The sequence below is a fragment of the Vulpes vulpes genome, chromosome 4, assembly GCF_048418805.1.
Source record: "Vulpes vulpes isolate BD-2025 chromosome 4, VulVul3, whole genome shotgun sequence".
NCBI lineage: Eukaryota > Metazoa > Chordata > Mammalia > Carnivora > Canidae > Vulpes > Vulpes vulpes.
Window position 1 is genome coordinate 21,611,298 of NC_132783.1, and position 18,503 is coordinate 21,629,800.

An 18,503-nucleotide genomic window follows, 5' to 3' on the forward strand; every position below is an offset into this window, starting at 1 on the left:
ATATAGTTATATATAGTTATATATATATATATTATATATATATATATATATATATAGTTATATATAGTTAATATATATATATTATATATATATATATATATATATATAGTAAAAGTATATATATATATATTATATATATTAGTATACTATATTATACTATTATACTATATACTAGTATACTATTATACTATTATATTATATATATATTAGTATATATTATATATATATATATAAAAGTATATATATATATATCACTCAATTTTTATTTATATGAGCAACATGTAAGAATTTGGTGAATGAAATATATCTTAGTACAAGAAACCAACTTTTTTTTTCAGAGAGCACTGAACAATGCCTTTTATATTTTTCTGTAATTCTTTCTATGCTAGTCAAATGGGCCAATACATACTCTGAAGATTTATAGTGGATGGTGACTATTTTCCAGTTTTGTTTTGTTTTACTCACCCATTGCATAACTGGTGCTATGAACAAATTGGTTTCTTCATAGTCTTGGGCCTCAATGTCAGTATTAATTTAGTTGGCTTGCTCTTTTAAAGAATGAAGTCATTCCTTTGTCAAATAAAAGAAACAAGTAGAAAAACCAAATTGCCAAAGGAAAATTGTAATTTCTTAAAGTGGATAAAGAGAAACTGCTTTATTAGAATGGAAGGTTTTCCAAAATGTAACAGTATAAAACTAGCTGAGAAACAAAACAAAACAAAACAACACCATCCTCAGGATAATAATTATCTCTGGGCAAGGAAAGAGTAGGATTAGGAGAAAGGGGAAAGAAAGAAACTCCAAGCACACATACATCAATTTAAATTCTTGGAAGATTTCAAAATGCTTACACTTCACCATGTGCTTCATACTAATGAAGAACATGTTGTAGGTAACTTGATCATATAAATATCTACCACATACCCATGCACACACAAACGCACACATTGAATTGTATATGTAAACATACAAAACACTGTTTAATGAATAAGTAAATAAACGACAGAAATTTTAAGATTTTCTATTTATTCATAAGAGACCGATAGAGAGGCAGAGACACAGACAGGGGGAGAAGCAGGCTCCTCACAGGCAGCCAGATGCGGGACTCGATCCCCAGACCAGGATCACATCCTGAGCCAAAGGCAGGCAGATGTTCAATCGCTGAGTCACCCAGAGGTCCCTAAAAAACAGAATTTCTGATCATTCAGCAATTTTGTCTGTGATTCCTCTGTATTGATGATCTGGTTCACTCAGTCCAAGTGGCTGAACAGTAGTATTCCATTATATGATGATACATTTATGTGTGGGCACATCTAGTCAAACTTTCTAGAGGCTTACCTAGTTTATTAGCTTTCAAAGAAATTGATTTTTAAAATCATCTCCATAAATGTTTTTCCTAGGCTCTTTGTGTTTTGTTTTTATAATTCTGTTGCTTCAACTTTCTTACTCTTTTGATTTCTTCATCTATCTACTTGGATTAAATGCTAGCTCATTGTAGTAAATATATTGAAGACTATTCATAACTTCTAAGTATGGCTTTAGCTATACCTCACAAATTTATTTTTCATATTTTAGTTTGTTGGTAATACCATTACAGTTTATGATTTTCCTTGTGAAGTCTTTTTTAACCTAGTCATTATTTAAGCTTTTGTGTTTTTTTTCAGATTTTTCTAACCTGTAGGATTTTAATTATTAGTTGTAATAGTTAATTTCTAATTAAACTGCATTGTAATCAGATAATACGGTTTGAATAACTATGACTCTTTGTGATTGAGAGTATACAGTTAATTTTATAAATATTTAAAATGTTGCATGCATGCTTTAGGAGAATGTGTATTTTCTGTTGTATTCTCTTTTGAGTGCAAGGATATGTAAACTCACAATTATGTCAAACATGTTACTCAAATTCTCTATATATTCTCCAAATGTGTAGCTTCTGAGAGAGGTGTTAAATTTTGCCATTATGCTTCTATGAGCTTTTCCCTTTTATTTTGTAATTCTGAGTTTTGGTAGCTGTTGGCTTTTGGTATTTTATAGTTTAAGTCTATATTATTAGGCACATACAAATTTATAATTTCTAGAGCCTTTTCATGAATTATAGCTTATATGCTTTATTCACATTAATGCTTTGACTTCATATTCTACTTTTTAAAAAATTTTATTTATTTATTTATGACAGAGAGAGAGAGAGAGAGAGAGAGAGAGAGAGAGAGAGAGAGAGAGAGGCAGAGACACAGGAGGAGGGAGAAGCAGGCTCCAAGCTGGGAGCCTGACACGGGACTCGATCCTAGGACTCCAGAATCGCGCCCTGGGCCAAAGGCAGGCGCTAAACTGCTGAGCCACCCAGGGATTCCCCTTCATATTCTACTTTGACAGATATTGTTGCACTAGCAATTTTTTTTTTTTTTGCTTCATATATGCTTAGTCTATTTCTTTTTTTTTCTTCCTTTTTATATTTTCTGTTTTAGGTTGTTTGTGTAGCAGTGTCCCCTGTAAGCAGCATATAATTGATTTTTTTTTATATCCACACTGACAATTTCTGATATTTATTAAAGCGATTTAATCTATTACATTTACTGTCATTATAGTGTATTTCGAGTTATACTGACACACCATATTTTGCATTTTTGTTTCATCAAAGATTTCTTCTGGTTCCTTTTATCTTCCTTAAGTAAGATTTGTTAGACTCATAAATCTTATTTTAGTATCCTCTGTGTCAATTTTTATTTATATTAAAATTTCTCAGCTATTAGGTCTTTGACCACTTTGTTCCAATATTCCTCTAGTATCTTTTACGAGAATCCACTAAAATTTTAAGAAACAATGATTCTCAAAGAGCACTCGATATGAACAACTTTTTCACTTTTTCTCTTCATACTGCATCCAGGGTAAAATTCTCAGTTCTTTTTTCCAGTTTATTAATTCCTTAACCTTGGTCATTCTAGAGATTATTCTTTTACTTTCATATTTTTTTTCCTTTTTTGACACCTATATATTTTCTGAGATTACTAATCAGATCTTTTTCCTCTTCATACAATTTATATTTTTTCAATAAAGATCATTTCAGGGGCACCTGGGTAGCTCAGTCGGGTGAGTATACAATTCTGGATTTCGGGTCAGGTCATGAGATGGAGCCCCACATGGGGTTCCTCACTGGGTGGGGAGTCTGCTTGGGATACCTTGTCTATCTCTCTCCTTCCCTGCTCTCTCTCGCTCCCTCTTAATTAAATAAAAATCTTTAAAAAGATCATTTCATTCATTTTCCCCTTTGATTTTGGTAGCAAGAAGTAGGGTCCTACTATGACAAATACCTAAAACTGTCAAAGCAGCTTTAGAACTGGATAAGGGGTAATAAGGCTGTAGGAGTTTGGAGGGCCATGCTGGGAAAAGCCCACATTGCTGTGAAGGTACTATTGGTAGAAGTAATAGATGCTGAAGGTAATTCTGGTAAGAGTTCAGAAATAAAAGCAAGAACTTCAGAGAGAGACTCTATCTTCTTAGAGAATACATAACTAATCAGAAACAGATTGTTCGAAACATGGATGTTGAAGATCTTTCTGTGAGATCTCAGAATGGAAATAAGGAACATGTTATTGGAAACCATAAAAAAGGAGAACCTTGTCATAAAATGGCTGAAACTTGGCTTAACGAGTGTTCTAGTATTTTGTGGAAGTTTGAACTTGGAAACAATAAAATCAGATATTTATCTGAGTAGATTGCTCAGGAAAGTTTTAAAGGAGCTTGTGTCCTCCTGACTGCTTATACTAAAATGCAAGAAGAGAGAAATGAGTTGAAGAAGGTATAAAGCAAAAAGAAGTCAGGACTCAAAGATGTGGAAAATTATCAAGTTTCCGAATTTCTCAGTTTGTCATCTCTGCTCTAGCACTTGTACTCATGCTCTTGCTGCCCCTAGACAGTTCCCTTCTTGTCCTCTTCCCATCCAAGTCTGACCTATAGAGTCAGCTTCCCAACAGTCTGTCTTGATTTGTTCAGTCATGTTGGCATTTTCTCTTGTGAATTTCTGTAGCCTTATAATCATTTTCCTGTGATTTTTGTGACATGTAGTCTTTAATGCCCATTTCTTTTTTTAATTTAACATTTTCTGAAATTGAAATTTCAATGTTACTCTTTTGTCTATGTATATATGTATATCTTTTCAGCAATTCTAGGGCTAGCCTCAAATGCTTTTTATGGATAACACACATGTAATCCACGGGTTCTAGAATATGAGGAAATAGAAAATGTGAGTTCTGAATGGTTCTCAGATGGTTCTCCATGGCACCTACAAGAGCAGGGCTAGAGCAGTGTGAAATTTAAGCAAACCAGTGGAGCCTTGCCCTGGTCACTCCTACAGCCTTGAACAAGCAGCTCAACTCTTTTTTTTTGATACTTTTTGCTCTATTATTTTATTTATGGATCTGAGCAAAAAGTTTTGTGAACCCAAAAATATTGTTATAAATGTGTAGTATGTTTTAGCTTTGTCTCTCTTAGGAGAACACAGGCTTCTGCACCCAAAGAGACTGGCACAGTTATGTCTAGATAATTGGGTCAGCTTATTCTTGATTGGATTGTGTGCAAACATGCAGACTACATCCATAGTGATCAACCTCTTAATTTTTTCAAACAACTCTGTGCCAATCTCCTAATGTTAGTTCCCTTCTAACATTTTCTTTAAAAAAAAAAAAAAAGTGTCTCAGGCCTCCCAGAATGAACACGAATTTTATAGCATTAGTATTTCTTTCCAGACCACAAATTTTAGATTTCTTTCCAAAGCACATGAATGGATTTTAAGAAAATCTGTAAATGGCTATAATTTAAGAGGAAAGTATTATCCTTAAGAGAAGATTAGAATTTGGAGGGAAAAACAACCACAACTTTTATCTAGAAACGTGTTACTTCTCCCTCTGCCCCTTTTCTTGCATGCTCTCAATCAATCAATCAATCAATCAATCAAATCGTTATTTCAAAAGAGGAAATGGGCTCACACAATTGTGGAGTCTGGCAAGTCTCAAATCTATAGGGCAAGCTTGCAGGCTAGAAATTCAGGTAAGAATTGATGTTATAGTCTTGAGCCCAAATTGCACAGGCAAATGAGAAATTCAGGCAAGGTTTCTATGGCACAGTCTTGAGGCTGAATTCCTTCTAAGGAAACTGGTCTTTGCTCTAATGGCCTTCAAGTGTTTGGATGATGCCTACCCACACTACGGAATGTAATCTGCCTAACTCAAAGCCTACTAATTTAAATGTTATTCACATCTAAAAAATATATTCACAGTAATGTCTACACTAGTTCTTGAACAAATTATTGGGCACCATAGCATAACCACCATAGCATAACCACAATAACATATAAAATTAACCATCACTGTGTGTCATTACCTATTAGGCTCTGTTTTCTTTCCCTCACTCTGCTCTACTTAGTTTTACCTTACTCGACCAAATAAAATGCAGTATGATTTGAGCCTTGTAAGGGTCTCCAATCTGCTACAGACCTAAAATCTCTGAACTAATCAGGAGTTCAAAGAGCTCTCTCTAGCCACAAAGACCAAATTCCCAACAGCTTTGTGTATCAGAGGTTTTCCTGCATAGTAGGTTTGGTGGAAGAGACAATGAGTGAAAGCAGCAAATGTATATGTGGCAGGCTGATCTCAAAATGTTAATACACATTTGCCACTGAATTCACATCATGGATGGTGTATCATTTGTGTCATTATTGCTAGCAGTAAATTTTCATGAAGTCTTTAAAACTGTACCTGATACATATTTCAAGACTGATGGAGTGTGGCTAGGTAAGAGTGGATCTGAGCTGCTCTTTCATTCTGTATTTGGAATCTCAGCAGTCATCCTCTGGATTACTCTATTAGGTATCCTACTAAGATTTCTGCAGTATGATCTCATTTAATTCTCATAGCAACCCGATGAAGCAGGTGCTTTTTTTTTAATAATAAATTTATTTTTTATTGGTGTTCAATTTGCCAACATACAGAATAACACCCAGTGCTCATCCTATCAAGTGCCCCCCTCAGTGCCCACTACCCAGTCGCCCCCACCCCCACCCCCCTCCCCTTCCACCACCCCTAGTTCATTTCCTAGAGTTAGGAGTCTTCCATGTTCTGTCTCCCTTTCTGATATTTCCTACCCATTTCTTCTCCCGTCCCCTCTATTCCCTTTCACTATTATTTATATTCCCCAAATGAATGAGACCATATAATGTTTGTCCTTCTCTGATTGACTTACTTCACTCAGCATAATACCCTCCAGTTCCATCCATGTTGAAGCAAATGGTGGGTATTTGTCATTTCTAATGCCTGAGTAATATTCCATTGTATACATAAACCACATCTTCTTTATCCCTTCATCTTTCAATGGACACCGAGGCTCCTTCCACAGTTTGGCTATTGTGGACATTGCTGCTAGAAACATCGGGGTGCAGGTGTCCCAGCGTTTCATTGCATCTGTATCTTTGGGGTAAATCCCCAGCAGTGCAATTGCTCGGTCGTAGGGCAGGTCTATTTTTAACTCTTTGAGGAACCTCCACACAGTTTTCCAGAGTGGCTGCACCAGTTCACATTCCCACCAACAGTGTAAGAGGGTTCCCTTTTCTCCATATCCTCTCCAAAATTTGTGGTTTCCTGCCTTGTTAATTTTCCCCATTCTCACTGGTGTGAGGTGGTATCTCATTGTGGTTTTGATTTGTATTTCCCTGATGGCAAGTGATGCAGAGCATTTTCTCATGTGCATGTTGGACATGTCTATGTCTTCCTCTGTGAGATTTCTGTTCATGTCTTTTGCCCGTTTCATGATTGGATTGTTTGTTTCTTTGCTGTGGAGTTTAATAAGTTCTTTATAGATCTTGGAAACTGGCCCTTTATCTGATATGTCATTTGCAAATATCTTCTCCCATTCTGTAGGTTGTCTTTTAGTTTTGTTGACTGTATCCTTCTCTGGAAGCAGGTGCTTTTATCACCATCCTGATTTTATAAATGACAACAGTGAGGCTTCAGAAGTGTAACTAGTCTATCCAGTGTCATGTAGGTAGTAAATTATGAGGAAGGATTAAAACTACGTAATGGGATTCCAGACCTCATGCTCTTGACATTACATAATGTTTTCCAATATACACATGTAATCAAATATTTAAAATTGTAAGAGAAGAAATCAAAGAAGCAATTTAAAGACACTTGCAGACCAATGAAAATGAAAACACAGTGGTCCAAAAACTTTGCAATCCAGCAGAAACCTTTCTAAGAGGGAAGTTTAGAGCAATCCAGCCCTACCTCAAGAAGCAAGAAAAATATCAAATAAACAACCTAAACTTACACCTACAGAGGCTAGAAAAAGAAGAACAAATAAAACCCCAAACTAGCAAAAGAAAGAAAATAATAAAGCATAGAGCAGAAATAAATGAAATAGAAACTAAGAAAACAATAGAACAGATCAATGAAACCAGGAGCTGGTTCTTTAAGAAGATCAACCAGCCTGTACCAGGGCCCCAGCAGCCTCTGCCTCCTGCCCTGCATGCCGCCCTCCCTGGCCGACCCTGTCAGCCACTGTTGGGCAGATGCAGCCCTGCAGAGGGTCCCCAGCTTGGCCTTGTCCCACTGCCGGCCCTCCCGGGGAGCTGTCCTTGGGGCTAAGGGCCTGCAGGGGCCACATGCGGCTCCATGCCCCCAGGTGGGTGGGCACCCGGTGCTGCTGCCCCTCAGCAGCCCGTTGGGGGAAAAGAGGCTGTAACCCGTTGATAGTCCTTTTTGGCTACTCCTTTTGGCCGTCCAGCCAAGGAAGGACTATCAGGCTCTGGGAAGGCATCGTGCACTTGGTGAAGACCGCAGGTGGGCGCCTGCTCAGCCCCTGCTGGACGTGCCCCCCAACTCACCGCTTCCCCTCTGTGGGGCAATTCCCGGAGGCTGCTCTGGAGAGAAGGGGCCCTGCCGGTCCATCCTGGATGAAGAGGCGTTCTGAGAGCCTCAGATATCCTTCACACGCTCTGGACATCAAGACCACATCCAATCCTGGGCATGGAGAGGTCGGTGACTCCATTCTTCAAACAATGGGACTGCATGGCCTCTAACTCTTCTGACTTGGCTTTTGCCCTGGAAGAAAGGCAACAGTTGAATATACACGGATTGTTGCCCTCTTGCTGCATCAGTCAGGATATCCAGGTTCTAAGAATCATTAAAAATTTTGAGCGTGGCCAGGCGGGGCAAGATGGCGGAAGAGTAGGGTCCCCAAGGCACCTGTCCCCACCAACTTACCTAGATAACTTTCAAATCATCCTGAAAACCTACGAATTCAGTCTGAGATTTAAAAAGAGAACAGCTGGAATGCTACAGTGAGAAGAGTTGGCACTTCTATCAAGGTAGGAAGATGGAAACAAAAAATAAAGAAAACAGCAGCCAAGCGGGAGGGGCCCCGTGAGGAGCCAGGCTAAGGCCACGCAGCAAGTGCCCCCAAGACAGGAAAGCACAGGCCCGGAGAAGCGGGAGCTTTACCAAACTTTCCAGATGGCAAGGCGCTGGGAGGGAGCTCGGGCAGGATCCCAAGAGGGGTGGTGATGCCTTCAGGCTCCCAGGTGCAGTAATGGAGGAAGTGCACCCTGGGGGAGAGCGAGCCACACACCCCAGGTAGAGCTCCCTAAAGGCCTGGAGCATGCGACCACTATGGCCCTGGAGCAGTTCAGGTGGCGGCGATGCACGGAGGTGGCTGCGAGCCCAGGAGCGGGATTCCAACGGTTAGGACCCCAGAGCCCAGGGCACGGGGGACACAGCCCAAGATCCGGCACCCCCCAGGACAGGCAGAGGCTGGGAGGACACAGGAGAGCAAGGATGCTCCTGCTGCCGCCCCCAGCTGTACAGATTGGTGCCCCTGCCCAGGGAGCATCCAGGTCCCTGTGGACTGGGAGCTCCCGGTATTACTGCGGGACTTGACTCTAGGGCTGGAGAGCTGGCCGCTGCCACTGTTGTTCCTACTGGTGTCACCTTTTACCCCGGACTGAGCAGGCGCCTCACAGGATAAACAGCTCCCATGGAGCAATGCACCTGGCAGGGGGCTGGGCATCTCCACCAGGTGCACACACCTGAGAATCAGCACAGCAGGCCCAGCAGGCCCCTCCCCCAGGTGAAGAACAGCTAGAAGGACAGGGGGAAATAAAGTTATTGACCAAGCAGCACTAGAAAGTTCAAGAGCAGTCGAGGGATTTACAGTGTATAGAATCAGAGGACACTCCCCCTTGATTTTTGTTTTCCGTTTGTTCCCCCCCCGCTTTTATTCTTTTCTTTTTTTTCTCTCTTTTTCTCCTTTTTCCAGTACAACTTGTTTTTGGCCACGATGCACTGAGCAAAATGACTAGAAGGAAAAACTCACCTCTAAAGAAAGAATCAGAGACAGTCCTCTCACCCACAGAGTTATAAAATTTGGATTGCAATTCAATATCAGAAAGCCAGTTCACAAGCACAATTATAAAGCTACTGGTGGCTCTAGAAAAAAGCATAAAGGATTCAAGAGACTTCATGACTGCAGAATTTAGATCTAATCAGGCCGAAATTAAAAATCAATTAAATGAGGTGCAATCCAAACTGGAGGTCATAACAATGAGGTTTAATGAGGTAGAAGAGTGAGTGACTGACACTGGAGAAAAGCTGATGGCAAGGAATGAAACTGAGGAGAAAAAGAGAAAAACAATTAAAAGCTCATAGGATAGGTTAAGGGAAAGGGAAACAAATGACAGGCTCAGAAGGAAAAATATACGTTTAATTGGGGTTCCCAAGGGCGCTGAAAAGGACAGAGGTCCAGAATGTGTATTTGAACAAATCATAGCTGAGAACTTCCCTAACTTGGGAAGGGAACAGGCATTCAGATCCAGGAGATAGAGAGATCCCCTCCCCCCTCTAAAGTCAATAAAAAACCGCTCAAAACCTCGACCTTTAATAGTGAAACTTGCAAATTCCAAAGAAAAAGAGATCCTTAAGGAAGCAAGAAACAAGAAATCCTTAACTTTTATGGGGAGAAGCATTAGGATAACAGCAGACCTCTCCACAGAGACCTGGCAGGCCAGAAAGGGCTGGCAGGGTATATTCAGGGTCCTAAATGAGAAGAACATGCAGCCAAGAATACTTTATCCAGCAAGGCTCTCATTCAGAATAGAAGGAGAAATAAAGAGCTTCCAAGGTAAGCAGGAACAAAAAGAATATGTAACCACCAAACCAGCTCTCCAAGACACCTACAGCCTGAAAATAAAAGGTTGGAGAACCATGTACCATTCAAATGGTCCTCAAAAGAAAGCAGGGGTAGCCATCCTTATATTAGATAAAGCTTATCCCATAGACTGTAGTAAGAGATGAAGAGGGACACTATATCGTACTTAAAAGATCTATCCAAAAAAATAAAAAATAAAAAAATAAAAAGGATCTATCCAACAAGAGGACCTAACGATCATGAATATTTTTGCCCCAAATGTGGGAGCTGCTAAGTATATCAGTCAATTAATAAACAAAGTGAAGTCATACTTAGATAATAATACACTTATACTTGGTGACTTCAATGTAGTGCTTTCTACAATCGACAGATATTCTAAGCACAACATCTCCAAAGAAACAAGAGCTTTAAATGATACACTGGACCAGATGGATTTCATAGATATTTACAGAACTTTACATCCAAATGCAACTGAATACACATTCTTCTCAAGTGCACATGGAACTTTCTCCAGAATAGATGACATGTTGGGTCACAAATCAGGTCTTAACTGGTACCAAAAGATTGGGATCGTCCCCTGCATATTTTCAGACCATAATGCTTTAAAATCAGAACTAAATCATAAGAAATTTGGAAGGATTTCAAACACCAGGAGTTAAAGGACCAAACTGCAAAAAGATGAAAGGGCCAACCAGGAAATTAGGGCAGAATTAAAAAGATTCATGGAAACTAATGAGAATGAAGATACAACCGTTCAAAATCTTTGGAATGCAGCAAAAGCAGTCCGGAGGGGGAAATACATCGCAATACAAGCATCCATCCAAAAACTGGAAGGAATTCAAAAATGAAAGCCAACCTAGCACCTGAAGGAGCTGGAGAAATAAAACAGCAAATAGATCCTATACACAGCAGAAGAAGGGAGTTAATAAATATTCGAGCAGAACTCAATGAAATCGAGACAAGAAGAACTGTGGAACAGATTAACAAAACCAGGAGTTGGTTCTTTGAAAGAATTAAGATAGATAAACCATTAGCCAGCCTTATTAAAAAGAAGAGAGAAAAGATTCAAATTTAAAAAATCATGAATAATATAGGAGAGATCATGACCAATACCAAGGAAATACAAACAATCTTAAAAACGTATAACGAGCAGCTTTATGCCAATAAAATAGGCAATCTAGAAGAAACGGATGCTTTTCTGGAAAGCCACAAACAACCAAAACTAGAACAGGAAGAAAATGAAAACCTGAACAGACCAATAACCAGGGAGGAAATTGAAGCAGTCATCAAAAACCTCCCAAGACACAAAAGTCCAGGGCCAGATGGCTTCCCTGGGGAATTCTATCTAACGTTTAAAGAAGAAACCATACCTCTTCTACTAAAGCTGTTTGGAAAGATAGAAAGACATGGAGTACTTCCAAACTCCTTCTATGAGGCCAGCATCACCTGAATTCCTAAGCCAGACAGAGACCCCACCAAAAAGGAGAATTATAGACTAGGATCCCTGATGAACACAGATGCAAAAAATCTCAACAAGATACTAGCCAATAGGATGCAACATTACATTAAGAAGATTATTCCCCATGACCAAGTAGGATTTATCCCCGGGATACAAGGCTGGTTCAACACTCGTAAAGCAATCAACGTGATTTATCATATCAGCAAGAGAAAAAACAAGAACCATATGATCCTCTCAATAGATGCAGAGAAAGCATTTGACGAAATACAGCATCCATTCCTGATCAAAACTCTTCAGAGTGTAGGGATAGAGGGAATACTCCTCAGCATCTTAAAAGCCATCTACGAAAAGCCCACAACAAATATCATTCTCAGTGGGGAAGCACTGGGAGCCTTTCCCCTAAGATCAGGAAGAAGACAGGGATGTCCACTCTCACCACTGCTATTCAACATAGTACTAGAAGGCCTAGCCTCAGCAATCAGGCAACAAAAAAGAAATAAAAGGCATTCAAATTGGCAAAGAATTCAAACTCTCCCTCTTCGCAGATGGCAGGATACTGTACATAGAAAACCCAAAAGACTCTACCCCAAGAGTGCCAGACATACAGCAATTCAGCAGTGTGGCAGTCAGTGGCATTTCTATACACTAACAATGAGACTGAAGAAAGAGAAATTAAGGAGTCAGTCCCATTTACAATTGCACCCAAAATCATAAGAAAACTAAGACTCCTAACTCTGGGAAACGAACTAGGGGTGGTGGAAGGGGAGGTGGGCAGAGGGTTGGGGTGACTGGGTGACAGGCACTGAGGAGCGCATTTCATGGGATGAGAACTGGGCATTATATTATACGTTGGCAAATCAAGCTTCAATAAAAAATGAATGAAAAAAGAAAAATAATTAAAAAAAAGAAACCTAGGAATAAACCTAACCAAAAGGTAAAGGATCTACACCCTAAAAACTACAGAACACTTCTGAAAGAAATTGAGGAAGACACAAAGAGATGGAAAAATATTCCATGCTCATGGATTGGAAGAATTAATATTGTGAAAATGTCAATGTTACCCAGGGCAATTTACACGTTTAATGCAATCCCTATCAAAATACCATGAATTTTCTTGAGAGAGTTGGAATGAATTATTTTAAGATTTGTGTGGAATCCGAAAAGACCCCAATAGCCAGGGGAATACTAAAGAAGAAAATCATAGCTGGGGGCATCACAATGCCAGATTTCAGGTTGTACTACAAAGCTGTGGTCATCAAGACAATGTGGTACTGGCACAAAAACAGACACATAGATCAGTGGAACAGAATAGAGAATCCAGAAGTGGACCCTCAACTTTATGGTCAACTAATATTCGATAAAGGAGGAAAGACTATCCCCTGGAAAAAAGACAGTCTCTTCAATAAATGGTGCTGGGAAAATTGGACATCCACATGCAGAAGAATGAAACTAGACCATTCTCTTACACCATACACACACACACACACACACACACACACACACACACACACAACCTCAAAATTGATGAAAGATCTAAATGTGAGACAAGATTCCATCAAAATCCTAGAGGAGAACACAAGCAACACCCTTTTTGAACTTGGCCACAGCAACTTCTTGCAAGATACATCCATGAAGGCAAGAGAAACAAAGGCAAAAAAGAATTATTGGGACTTCATCAAAATAAGAAGCTTCTGCACAGCAAAAGAAACAGTCAACAAAACTAAAAGACAACCTACAGAATGGGAGAAGATATTTGCAAATGACTTATCAGATAAAGGGCTAGTATCCAAAATCTATAAAGAACTTATTTGAACTCAACAGCAAAGATATAAACTATCCAATCATGAAATGGGCAAAAGACATGAACAGAAATTTCCCAGAGGAAGACATAGGTGTAGCCAACAAGCACTTGAGAATATGCTCCGCATCACTTGCCACCAGGGAAATACAAATCAAAACCACAATGAGATACCACCTAACATCAGTGAGAATGGGGAGAATTAACAAGGCAGGAAACAACAAATGTTGGAGAGAATGTGGAGAAAGGGGAACCCTCTTGCACTGTTTGTGGGAATGTGAACTGGTACAGCCCCTCTGGAAAACTGTAGAGGTTCCTCAAACAGTTAAAAATAGATCTGCCCTATGACCCAGCAATTGAACCCCAATGTTTATAGCAGCAATATCCACAATAGCCAAACTGTGGAAGGAGCCTCGGTGTCCATCGAAAGATGAATGGATAAAGATGTGGTATATGGGGGATCCCTGGGTGGCGCAGCGGCTTAGCGCCTGCCTTTGGCCCAGGGCGCGATCCTGGAGACCCGGGATCGAATCCCACGTCAGGCTCCCGGTGCATGGAGCCTGCTTCTCCCTCTGCCTGTGTCTCTGCCTCTCTCTCTCTCTCTCTCTCTCTCTTTCTCTCTCTCTGTGACTATTATAAATAAATTAAAAAAATTTAAAAAAAAGATGTGTTATATGTATACAATGGAATATTACTCAGCCATTAGCAAAGACAAATAGCCCCATTTGCTTCAATGTGGAGGGACCTGGAGGGTATTGTGCTGAGTGAAGTAAGTCAATCGGAATGGGAGAAATATTATATGGTCTCATTCATCCGAGGAATATAAAGATTAGTGAAAGCTAATAAAGGGAAAGGAGAGAAAATGAGTGAAAACATCAGTAAGGGTGACAAAACATGAGAGACATTTAACTCTGTGAAATGGACAAGGGGCAGTGGAAGGGGAAGTGGGCGGGATGTTGGGGTGACTGTGTGATGGGCATTGAGGGGAATTTGGTGGGATGAGGACTGGGTGTTATGCTATATGTTGGAAAATTGAAATCCAATTTAAAAATAAACTAAATTGATAAACATTTAGCCAGACTCATAAAAAGGAGAAAGAGGGGGGATGTCTGGGTGGCTCAGTGGTTGAACATCTGCTTTCAGCTCAGGGTGTGATCCTGGAGTCCCGGGATCGAGTCCTACATTGGGCTCCTTGCATGCAGCCTGCTTCTCCTTCTGCCTGTGTCTCTGCCTCTGTCTCTCTCTGTCATGGATAAATAAATAAGTTCTTAAATATTTCTTTTTAACAAGCATTTAAAGAAGAGTTAATACCTACTCTTCTTAAACTACTTGAAAAACAGAAGGAAAGCTCCTATGTATTCTATGAGGCCAGCATCACCCTGATACCAAAACCAGATAAAGACACTACAGAGAGGGAGGGAGGGAGGGAGGGAGGGAGGGAGGGAGAAAGAGAGAGAGAGAACTACAGGCCCATGTCTCTGATGAACATAGATGCAAAAATCCTCAACAAAATATTAGCCAACCAAATCCAAAAATACACTAAAAAAATCATTTACCATGATCAAGTGGGATTTATTCTTAGGATTCAAATGTGATTCAATATTCACAAATCATTTAACATCATACATCCCATCAACAAGAGAAGTGTAAAACACCATGATTGCTTCAATGGATGCAGAAAAGCATTTAAAAGTACAACATCCATTCATGATAAAAACTCTCAACAAAATAAGTTTGGAGGGAACATAACTCAACAGAATGAAGACAATATATGAAAAAATAACAGCTAATATCATACTCAATGGTGAAAAAAGTGAGAGCTTTTCCCCAAGATCAAGAGCAAGACAAGGATTTCCACCTGACTACTTTTATTCAGCATAGTACTGGAAGTCCTATCCCCAGCAATAAGAAAAGAAAAAGAAATAAATGGCATCCAAATGGGTAAGGAAGAGGTAAAACTTTCACTATTTGCAGGTGCCATGATACTATATGTAGAAAACCCTCAGGATTCTACCAAAAATTGACTAGACCTGATAAATGAGTTCAGGAAAGTCACAGGATACAAACCAATATACAGAAATCCACTGCATTTCTATACACTAATAATGAAGAAGCAAAAAGAGAAATTAAGAAACAGTTCCATTAACAATTGCGCCAAAAAGAATAAGATACCTAGGAATAAACATAAACAAGGAAGTGAAAGATACTGAAAAACTATAAAACATTGATGAAAAAAATTGAAGACCAAATGAAAAAATATTCCATGTTTATAGATGAGAGAACAAGTATTAATAAAATATCCCATGCTCAAAAAAAATCTACAGATTTGATGGAATCCCTATTAAATACCAGTAGTATTTTTCACAGAACTAAAACAAGTAATTCATAAGCATGTATGGAACCACAAAAGACCCCAAATAGCCAAAGCAATCTGAAAAAGAAAAAAACTGGAGGTATCACAGTCCCAGATTTCAAGATATATTACAAAGCTGTAATAATCAAAACAGTATGGTATTGACAAAAACAGACAATTGATCAATGGTATGGTATTATGGGCATAAAGATCACCTTACAGTATCCCTTCTATTTGATATTTAGGGTGAAAATATAGGTGTTCGGTGAAATAGATGAAAACAGACCCTAGGGCAGCCCGGGTGGCTCAGCGGTTTAACGCTGCCTTTAGCCCAGAGCATGATCCTGGAGACCGGGGATGGAGTCCTGCATGGAGCCTGCTTCTCCCTCTGCCTGTGTCTCTGCCTCTATCTCTTTCATTCTGTGTCTCTCATGAATAAATACATATATTCTCTGCTCCTATGAATTCTTTTTTTTATTCCACATGTAAGTAATATATAGTATTTGTCTTTCTCTGATTTATTTCACTTAGCATAATACCTTCAATTTCATCAACGCTGTCACAATGGGAAGGATTTTCTTTGGTTTTTCTCATGGCTGATTAATAATGCATTATTATATATGGAATATAATGTGTATATATACACAATATACATGCACTACATTTTCTTTTTTCATTTGTCCATTGTTAGACATTTAGGATGTTTCTATGTCTTGGCTACGATAAATAATGCTGTGATAAACATGAGAGTGCAGATATGCTGCTTTCATTTTCTTCAGATAAATGTCCAGAAGTTGATTTCTTGGATGATATGGTAGTTTTATTTTTAATTTTTCAAGAAACATCGACAGTGGGGGTTTTCCATAGTGGCTATACCAATTTACATTTCCACCAATAGCCACAAACATTGCCTTTTCTCCACATCTGTGCCAGCACTTATTATATCTTGTCTTTTTGATAATAGCCATTATAACAGACATGAGATGATATCTCATTGTGGTTTTGATTTGCATTTATCTAATGACTAGTGATGTTGAGCATCTTTTCATGTGGCTTGTTGGCTATCTGTATGTCTTCTTTGGAAAAATATTCAGTTGTCTTGTCTATCTTTAAATCAGATTGTTTTGCTTGTTTTTGTTTTGCTATTGAGTTGTGGGAGTTTCTCATATATTAGGGTTGTTAACCCTTTATCAGATAAATGGTTTCCAAATTTTTTATGGAATTTTTATTGGGAGGCTATTTCAGTTTACCAAATCCACCAATTGTCAATTTATCCTCAGAAAAAAATTACGTTCAATCTTCTGGCTGTATTTTTGGAAACCATTCATACTGTATAATTGCCAGGTAAGAAACAGAGATATAATTCTACTTGTTCACCTTTTAAAGGTACATTCAGGGATGCCTGAATGGTTCAGGGGTTGAGTGTCTGCCTTCGGCTCAGGGCATGATCCCAGAGTCCCAGGATCAAGTCCCACATCGGGGTCCCTGCATGGAGCCTGCTTCTCCCTCTGCCTGTGTCTGTGCCTGCCTCTCTCTCTCTCTCTCTCATGAATAAATAAATAAAATCTTTAAAAATAATAAAATAAAAGTACATTAAACTGTTTTTTAATATTTTTATTTATCTATTCATTCGGGCTTATCTGAAAGCCCTGGACACTTTGAATTAATGAAAAAATTGAAATGAATATTAAAGTCTCATTACCCTAGATAGTGATTCATGAATTAGGTTTAATAGCCTAAGTATTCTCCCATCTGCTGAGAAATATACCTAGAGAGGATTAACATTAATTCTAATAATTCCAGTTTTAAATGCTGTTTTTCACAAACAACTTATTAAAAGAATTTGCAATACTTCCTTGGAAAAATCCCTAAAGTTTTATATGACTGAAATCTGCTCAGAAATATAAAAACAAAGAAATCATGAAAATAGAAATATCAACAGAATGAAAATGACTTAATAAGAAACTACATAGATCACTGACTATTAAAGGACTTATCTCCCTGTTTGTCGATTATGATAATTCCCAAATTTTCCTTCTGATTTTTTCTATTAACTAGTTATATCCCTGTTAATTAACAACTGGATCAAAATGTAGACAGAACTGAAAATTTTTTAAATCACAAAATGAGTAAAAGAAGTCCTCAGAGGGGATCTATTAAAGCCATTCAATTTACAAATGAAGAAATTGATGACAGGTGAAGTAAAACATTTATTTAAGGTTGCAGTGACTTGGTGATTTCATCCCCCATTTCAATTCCATTGACTTAGAGCAATTGTTTATTAATTTTAGTTATCATACTATTGAAGGTTTTCAGTGATACATAAATAAGTGGGCAGGGAAACTGATAGGTAGGTAGGTAAATAGATAGGCAGACCACTAAACCCTCCCCCAATTTTAGACATTCCAAGATCACCTAGATTTTGTCAGTTTTCAGTAGCTCTATTTTAAATCAGGCACTCAGTATGCGTACATTATTGAGCATCTGCCATGTACTACTCCTGGGATAATTGTTAGTGGATGTAACGAATAAGAAATCATCCTTGTCCACAGAAAACTGACAGAGCTATTTATTTAGCTCAGTGTAGTAAATAGGTATGAGGAAAGTGAATGGGATTGAATACATAGAGGAAAGTGAATGGGATTAAATACATAGAGACCTCAGCCTGCTTGAAGGTAGGAGAAATTAGATCTGAATCT

The 18,503-nt window shown here is 38.6% G+C and overlaps 1 long non-coding RNA gene across 1 annotated transcript in view; it reads right to left on the reverse strand.

Annotated features, from left to right (window-relative positions):
* Window positions 1–1,045: 1,045 nt before the first annotated feature.
* Window positions 1,046–18,503, reverse strand: part of LOC140598436 (uncharacterized) — a 61,987-nt gene continuing 44,529 nt past the window's right edge. The window contains exons 2-3 of the long non-coding RNA XR_012000867.1: window positions 7,877–8,093; window positions 1,046–1,180 (exon numbers count right to left, since the gene is read on the reverse strand). This is a non-coding gene — a long non-coding RNA (uncharacterized lncRNA). The remainder of the gene's footprint in view (window positions 1,181–7,876; window positions 8,094–18,503) is intronic.